The sequence below is a fragment of the Coturnix japonica genome, chromosome 3 (assembly GCF_054131305.1).
Source record: "Coturnix japonica strain WE chromosome 3, WE-NBRP24, whole genome shotgun sequence".
In the NCBI taxonomy this organism is placed as follows: domain Eukaryota; kingdom Metazoa; phylum Chordata; class Aves; order Galliformes; family Phasianidae; genus Coturnix; species Coturnix japonica.
In genome coordinates this window covers 6922317-6927744 of record NC_140665.1, presented here as the reverse complement: position 1 = coordinate 6927744, position 5428 = coordinate 6922317, and the positions used below count along the sequence as shown (strand labels likewise).

Below are 5428 nucleotides of genomic sequence, written 5' to 3'. Positions count from 1 at the left end.
AAAACCTTTGTTGGTCTGTCACCACGGCCGCGTAGTGCATCTTTTATAACCTATTTTAATGAGAATTCACAGCACCTATCTGTTATTCTCTGCCCAAATCCCTCATTTTCCTCCCTCTTGAATGCAAATTCCCATGCTGCGCTCTTCCTTCACCATGACTTCCCACGTTAAACTTGGGGCTTCTGCGGGTTTCAATAGCCTTTCAGCAGCAGCAAAAACAACTTTCAGCTTCTGCTTTCATATTTCCAAGGGGTTACTAGGATGTTAACAAAAGTGTTTTTCAATTCTAAGGAGGTGTACCTCTCAGATCTCACCCATCCTTTGCTTTTTCTCTACCAGGAGCATGCAGAACCAGATGGGTCCGATTCAGTCCTTGGTGAGGATGCCCACAGATGAGCCTGCAATAGGAAACCTGCACCAAAGCTGCAGGCATTCTTGCTGCTTCCCGACATGCTGCAAGGAATGCTGAGGATTGTTGGAGGGACTTGGAACTGATGCAAGTGGCAGTACTCTCTTTGTGTATAGTGCTGAGACTCTCTAACCCTTCATTTTCACTGCTCTGAGGTAGTTACCATGGAATAAATACCCAGGACACATTTAGCGTAGGCTGCTTTTGTTTTTACTGCAGCGTTGTTAGGTGCAGAGGACTAAGGATGGAGGGATGACCACGAGCTCTGTTGCAGTAAAAACCCTCAGTCTTTCCTCCACAAGGGACGGAAATATCCATAAAGATTTCCATTCTAGAAATGTAGAGAGGGATGTTTTGGCTGCTTGCAGCACATCTGCTTTCAGGCTTACATTGGTAGCTACTTCTAACTCGTTCTTCACATTTAACAGCAGATGGGTTACAAGCAGCCAGGAGAAGCCAGATGGCTGCTGACTTGGTCCTTACACTGCAATAGTGAATTAGAAACTCGAACACAAAACAGTCAGCAACTGGGGTTTGCCTTTTGACTCGTCTCACCTGAATTCCCAGCAATGTGACTCTGGCTCCATGTGTGTCCCTGCACACTCACACCAGGTGTGGCTGCCTCCCAGGAGCCCTGGGCTCTTTGTTACCTCTCCTCTCATTCACTGTGCCCCAGGCTGAGGTGGCCCGCAGCCCCACATTGCGTACAGAAGGGTTCCCAAGGCAGCCTGGTCTCAGATGCAGGAGCAGCATCCAGGCTCACAATCCACAACAGAGGGGACAGCCGTGCACTCAGCAAGCTCTGGAAATAAGTGGAAATCAAGTTTGCCACTTTGTCCCCCTTTCAATATCTAGCTTTGATCGAAGTCCTTGGCTACTTGAGTGGTTGTTGACTTAATGTGGTAATGAGACATGCCCTTAAACGAGGTGATTTCAGTGCCCACTCCTGGAAAAGGAGACGCAGAAGAGGAAGCTTCCCTGATCTGTGAGCTAGAGGCAGCTCAGCAGAGACCCAGCTGCAGCTGCTGGTGCTTCCCAGACAGGGGATATGGTTGCGCATCCCCCTGCTGTCCTCTGGGCTCAGGGGCTGACCAGTTGCAGCTGTGGTAGGCAGTGGGCAGGCACAGGTGAGGTTTCCCCAGGGGAGCATTTTGCAATCAGCTTTATCAAAAGGCAAAGCAGTTGCAGTGCTTTAGCAGTGTTGTGATTTGCAGCACAGAGCAGAACAGGTGCTTCCATCATGTAGATTGTCCTCCAGGAGGGGTCCCTTTCCTACTTCAATACACCAAGCCAGCTTACTACTACTTCTGTACTGACAGCGGGAAGCTGGAGTTTATTCTGGAAGAGACAACATACTACAGCCTACACAAGGGATATTTGCAAAGGGGTAAGTGCCACAGCAAGGGACGTGTCTGCCTGGGGAGGGGGCTGACCTGAGCAGCAATCAGTTCCTGGACACCTAGAGTGGTCGAGCAGCTGCAGGGCAGGTGCTGTGAGCACTGCTTCCTCCTCCTTACCTCATCCTTTGCCCCCAGCTTGGCACTGAAGGGGCCAGCCCCATCCCCGGGAGATGGGCAGGCATTCTGCTTCCTCATGTCTTCGACCCAAGAGCAGAGAAACGAGGTGGGAGGGAGGGAAGAGCCTGGGAGCCTTGATGAAAACATCAGGCCCCGAGAAAAGTAAAAATTCTCCAACTGACAGGGAGCAGCTCAGCCAATTATGGTTTTAATTCCACTTGTTATGCACAGTCGGTCAATAAATTCTGCACCAAGCAGCTGCTCTAATTCTTAAGCCCATTAAGCCCTACATCTGATAGGCGGGAGGGAGGGGCTGCCGGGGTACCCATACGGCACTCCTTGAGATATGAAACATTTCCTCTCGTGTATCTGGGTCATCCATACCCAGCCCCACTCCTGGCAGGTATTTTATGAAGCTGGCAGATAAGAATTTGTGTGAATGCATGTGCCAGAGACACACACATCACATATGGAGGGGGTGAATAGGTAAGTGAATTAGACGTGCTGAAGGATTTTGTTAATGGTATGACTGATAAGGGAGGAGAGAAGAGCCCCAGGTGCGTTTGCCACCAGGAGATGTCAGCTCCCACACCGGACACCTCATCTCTGACCAAGCACAGGACAAGATGCAGAGCTGAACAGGAGATGTTTTCAGTGCATAATTCATCTGATCCATTCAAGCCCTTGGTTTTTTGTTTGTTTTTGTTTTTTTTTTTGGCTGAGCTGGCCCATGGCCTGGAAGAACCCATCCTTTCTCAGGGCAGCCCATCACCCACAGCCATCTCAGGACAGATATCTGTGCTTGGCCAAGCCAGTTCTCCCCTACAAGTCCCATGCAGTGCCCAGATTTGCCCATTCAGCCTCCCAGGAGCAGGGTCTACCTGCTCCCCAGCCCACCTCCATCACAGTGAAGCCATCACACAACACAGGGAAGAGAGAATGGAAGAGGAAACTCCTAAGAGCACTGTGTGAGTGTCCATCACCATCAGGCACACTGCAGAAATCATCCCCAAACAGCTCACGTTGCCTTTGGAGCCATAGAAAATCCAGGGGAACCATCTCAGCCACCAACAAAGCACGGGACACTGCTTGAGAAGTCTGGGATGGGGGGAAAGGGTTTTGGTGGCTGACTCAAGGTACATAGAGACAGAAAAATATGATCAGGTGAAATAAGACATGAGACTGTGAAGGAGAGTGCAAGTCAAACCCAAAGGGGATGGGATCAGGGGCAGCAGGGGACCAGGAGCTGCCACAGCCCTTCCCAAAATGGAGAGGCAGATGGCTTCAGCAGTGGCACTGGGCTGACTGCAGAGATGAAAGGGAGAAGAGAAAAAGGGAATAGACCAGGAGTGGAAAAACATTTGGCTGCTGAAACAATTTTGCTGGTTAATTGGCAACCAGCTAACACATTAATTACAAAATTACTGCGTGGTCAAGACAAAAATTGGCAGCAGGACAGTTTCTGTTCCTTCTGAAGCCCACTTCTTCAATGCTGGAAGAGGGAAGACCCCTTGAGACAGTTCCCATTGATGGGAATTGGGACCTCAGTATTTCCAGAGCTCACACCTCACTTCTGGGATCCAGACAGGCTGTCCCATTTAAAGCTCTGTTGAACCCTTATGAATCTCAGAAGAACTCGAAAGATAAAATGCAGGACTCATGCACTGGGTGAATATTTATCATTTATTCCTAGTTTAGATAAAAATAGATAAATAAATTCTCCATTGTAAATTAGCACTGCAGGAAGAAGTCATCACAGAATCATTTGAGTTGGAAGGGACTCTTAAAGACCACCCAGTCCAACTGCCCTGCACTGAATGGGGACAGCCACAGCTCCATCAGTGCTCAGAGCCCTGTGCAGGGGAGCTGGTCTGGATGGTCTTTAAGAGTCTCTTCCAACTCAAAAGGTTCTATGCTTCTATGGCCTCTCCGGCAACTCAATCTAGATCAGAGTTTCTAAACTTTGAAGTACACCTCTAAGTCCTCGCCACCAGATATCAGTTGTAAAAAGCAGCTTGTAAATTAGCACCGAGCATATTGCCCTGGGAAATCAAGGTTTCTTGATGATTGCTGCCAGCTCAGGGGTACCGAGAGTCTGCAACAGCCAGCAGCCTCAGGAAAGCTGCTCTCCAACCCACTCCATGAAGTTAATGAGATTCACTGTAATTAGCTCTGTAAGAGATGTGAAACTAATAAATGAAACTCGCCGCTCAATCAGCAAATAATTATTTTTTCTGCTTTCTTCCTTTTGGTTTTCAGTTTGCCAGAATAAGCATCGATTTTCTGCCTGAAGTGATGGTGCAGGTCAGCAGGAGCTGCCCCAAGGAACTCAGAAGTCATTGCAATAGATGCACCAAGCACCAACAGCAGCTGCCCTCAAGGATCCAACCACATCAGAGAGCATCTTAATTAAACGGGACCACGAAACTCTTTTGAAGTTCTGAAGAAAACAGTCAGACAATCATCGAGGACAGCTCAAATACATCCGTGCTCTTGCTGTATAATATTCCTGCGATACTGGATTGGTGTTGATTATGACAAACGAAGCCAGAGATCAAAAGGAACAATAGCTTGTACTCAAGGATATCTGTATAATACCCGAAGGATGTTTGTGCAGGTGAGGAAGGAGTGAAGCATTGTTTCATCAAATGGTAATTTCCCTGCATCTCAAAGAATGAATCCCATTTGCTAGTCAGGAGCATAATTCAATTAAGGGGGAGAAGGAGTAACATCTCTTAGAACGGGATGTTGTGAATCACACTGAGGAGGAAAATGCCATTTGGTTCTGACAATATGATTTATTTCCTACTCGGTATCTTGCAATTCCTACAAGATAAGCCAAGACTAGAAATTACTGTATGTATATGGGGGCTGTGTGTCCGATCCTCTTTATATTCTCTTCTTGACTTTGGCACTGTGTGTTCCAGCCTTATCTCTCCAGAGGTCAGCAATACTAACGGTGATACTTCCAGCAGCAGGGGGCTGCGTGAGCCCACCCAAGGGCTCGCAGTGGATCCTAAAGCAGCACTTCTTATATTTAGAGGGATTTTTAGTTAATTTGCTATCTGCCCTGGAACAATCTGCTTTAAGGGTTTTTGGGCAGCGATGAACTCACAGAGCCTGAGACTTTGAGCACGGAGTTGCTCCAAGTTTTACGCCCGCACTGGAAGTTAATGTAAATTCAAGAACAAAGGCATTCATATTTGTCCTTGCATGTCAAGGATTACTACTACTGGAAGTGTTTTCTATTATCAGCTTGTCACTTTCTCAGCTCTTTAATCTCCCCTGCCTGCTCAATGCTTTTCCCACCGCAGCCCCAGACCTTCCCCTGTCCCTTTCCCAGTGGGAAGCCGGAGCCCGGCGCGATGCCCCCGGTGCCGCAGCCCCCGAGCGCGGCCGCCCATGTCCCGCCTGAGCCCACACAAGGCAGGCGGAGCGGCGAAGGCAAGGCACGCTCGCACCCCTGAAAGAGCGAGGACGGTGGTCCATTCAGATCCCTAAC

The 5428-nt window shown here is 48.6% G+C and overlaps 1 long non-coding RNA gene across 1 annotated transcript; it reads left to right on the top strand.

Moving 5' to 3' along the window:
- The first annotated feature begins 658 nt into the window (after nt 1–658).
- LOC107310765 (uncharacterized) lies at nt 659–4837 on the top strand. The gene is made up of 2 exons (XR_014944358.1): nt 659–1796; nt 4186–4837. It is a non-coding gene; the product is annotated as an uncharacterized LOC107310765 (long non-coding RNA).
- The last annotated feature ends 591 nt before the right edge of the window (nt 4838–5428 follow it).